We start from the raw sequence: 2858 nt of genomic DNA, 5'->3' as shown, positions 1-2858 counted from the left end.
CCTTCATAATAAGAATCTGAGCACTGGTCTATTCTTATAGTTTGATCAGATGAGACAAGGAGACGAGCTGTTCCTATACATACAAATTGAATCTCTGCCAACTCCGCACTTGACTAAAATACCCCTGCATCAGAACCCAAAAGTACATTGTTACCTCTTTCATTTCATGTATATTAATAGATGTAATGTTACATGTATTACAATTATATATGCACACATCAAATTATCAATACAAATGTGAGAATATAAACATTCAGCTTGCTATGAGAACCTTGACAAATACTAAGATAATCTCACGAAAACCAATTCTTACTTTGATATGTATGTGTTTTCTTTGAACAAATGTTTGCACTTATAGATCACATACATCATTCCAGTAACTTTCTATTACAGTCAATCCTTAACAGTAACTGACATGATGGGCAAAAGAAACTAACTGATAAACATAGCAGAATATGCTTTATGAAAACATACACATGAACATGGAAGTTTAAAAATCCATTCTTGGATCCCATACCACCAGTCACCAACAAAAAATTCAAAGAAACTTTCAAAAATCTATACTAATAGAAGCTTAACAATGAGAAGATAGTCTGATTCACTTGTCGTTCAATAAAATGATTCAAACACAAGCCCTAATTTTAAAAGATGATAGATGGGGTCCAACAAGAAAAACTAGAATAAAAGACTCAACTTGTAACTTTTTAAGTAATAACACCAAAGCAATTTCTGATTAACCAGACATAAAATAAAGTAATAGGATCAGTCTCCCTTCCTTCTAAAAGAACATCCTTCAGTGAGTCTTGCACTCGGCTGGCACAACACCGTCTGGCAGTTTCCATACGCCACCACCATTTGAGAGTGGCTGAATACGGTTGTTATGTTGAAACAACCCTGGCACTTGACATCCATGAAGAAAGAGTTTGGAGATTGAACAAGTCGTTTGAGCTTATGCTGCTTCTCCAACTCAGCTGGGGGATTAAGCAGATCAACATCATTTGGCAAAACCATCTTGTTTCGAGATGTATGTCAATCTAGAAGTCTTTGATATCAAAGAATAGAGCTGCGCAGCAAAAACCTACAAGAAAAAAAGATAGAGAGTCAATTAGAATCCAAGCATGAAGTGTTAATTTGAAGCAAGAGATGAATAAATAAATCAAACCTTTAGCCTTCAATTCAACTGGACAAAATATGTAGCCAATGGGGAAAGTCGGTGACATGAGGAGGTGGCGGAAAAGGGATATGTACAGGTGGCGAGTAGCTTCATCCAACATTCTTGTAATCATTGTCTAAGGAGGAAAAGTAGACCTCTAGACTGAAGGGAAAATATTTTCAATTAAATAGAAATAGGGTATTAAGAATTGGGAATGGGATATATAAAGCTAATAGTCGATGTGGGGAGAAAGAAGATGATGGCATCAAGAAGCAACAGTAGGGCAAAGAAGGATAAGTGTAGCAGTGTGTGCACCACATATCCTCTTCTACAATATTTATTCTCTCTAATTCTTACGAAGTAACTAGAGGAGGTGTGACACTAGGGAGGGTCGACGGTGGCGTGCTAGTGATGGTGGGCAGAGGTGGGTCTGTGTCAAGGAAAGTGGGTTGGAAGCGGGAAAAAAAGTGTGTGCTGAGAGGGGAAACCGGGTAGAGCAAAGAATAAATCCGACAATGACAAGCATGTTGTTGCCTTTATGGATGCCGACAACCGGAAGGGGAAGGCGGCGGCAGTCGGAGTACGAGTGAAGAAGCATCGGTACTCGTTGCTGATTACGCAGGCAATCCAACTTCCTTCCACACAATTCTATTAGGGTTGATGGGGTCCGATGGCCCAGCTGTCGATTTCATCAGATGCATTCCGAACTCGTAGAGATGATGGGGTTCGATGCTGGTGGTGGCGGTTAGGGCTTCCAAAGGGAAGGGATAAAGAGTGCAAAGATAGAGGAAGATGGGTTGCTTTAAAAGGATTGACAGCCTCATAATTCTATTAGGGTTCATTAGTAGAAGGAGAAAAAGGAGATACATGGCGGGGTGTTTAATTTTTTGGGATTTCATTTCCCATCTATTAAACGAAATGGAGAACCCGCGCCTTCCTAAAAAAATATAAAACGACACCTTTGGAGGACACGCTTTTTTTGTTAGGTGCTCTCCGTGTTTTTATTATTTTTTTTTTCTTGAGACACCAATTTCAGAGCACGCAAAAATGCGTGTCTTCTATCCTTCAGTTTTTGGTAACCTGACATTATTTTTAAGGACACACAAAAATGCGTATTGTAAATTTGCGAGTGTCATTGTTTGCGCGTCATTAAAGGGTATTTTTCTAGTAGTGTTAAGGAATTGTCGAGGACAATCTAAGGTTTACCAAAGATTGGTTGCTCAAGGACAGTTGGAAGTATGGTGTAAATTTTTGGAGATGACCATATTGACATATTCTGAAAAAAGGCAACTCTTGTTCAAAAGTGATAGTCAAAATGAGAATATGGAAATGTTCCCAAAGGTGGAAGTTATTCATTAAATCCGTGTAAGATTAGGAAACTTAATGCAAGAAGGATGTTCAAAGCAATGCACTTTGAATTTGAGACTTCATTTCAATGGAATGATCTCCATTGGAATACTTTGTAATGTCTGTCGACAAGTCTTTATGACTTTGTGCATAGTCATCACAAGAGGATCAATGCATATAAGTTTAGAATCTGACATATTTCGGTAAATGGCAGGAATTTAGAATCTTACATTTACGATATGGATTTGGGATTGTGAAATGAGAATCATTAAAATTATGTTCAATTGATCTATTTCACAAAGTAAGGATCATAGACAAACATAGTGTGCATACTTGGTGTATGACATAACTATTGTTT

The 2858-nt window shown here is 37.9% G+C and overlaps 1 pseudogene; it reads right to left on the bottom strand.

The window, feature by feature from the left end:
* Positions 1 to 761: 761 nt before the first annotated feature.
* LOC145068689 (small ribosomal subunit protein eS27y pseudogene) lies at positions 762 to 1023 on the bottom strand (annotated as a pseudogene).
* Between the last annotated feature and the right edge of the window lie 1835 nt (positions 1024 to 2858).

Source organism: Lactuca serriola, chromosome 1 (assembly GCF_051521515.1).
Source record: "Lactuca serriola cultivar US96UC23 chromosome 1, Lser_US96UC23_V15, whole genome shotgun sequence".
Classification (NCBI taxonomy): Eukaryota; Viridiplantae; Streptophyta; class Magnoliopsida; order Asterales; family Asteraceae; genus Lactuca; species Lactuca serriola.
The sequence above is the reverse complement of the archived record's forward strand: the minus strand, read 5'-3'. Positions and strand labels throughout refer to the sequence as shown.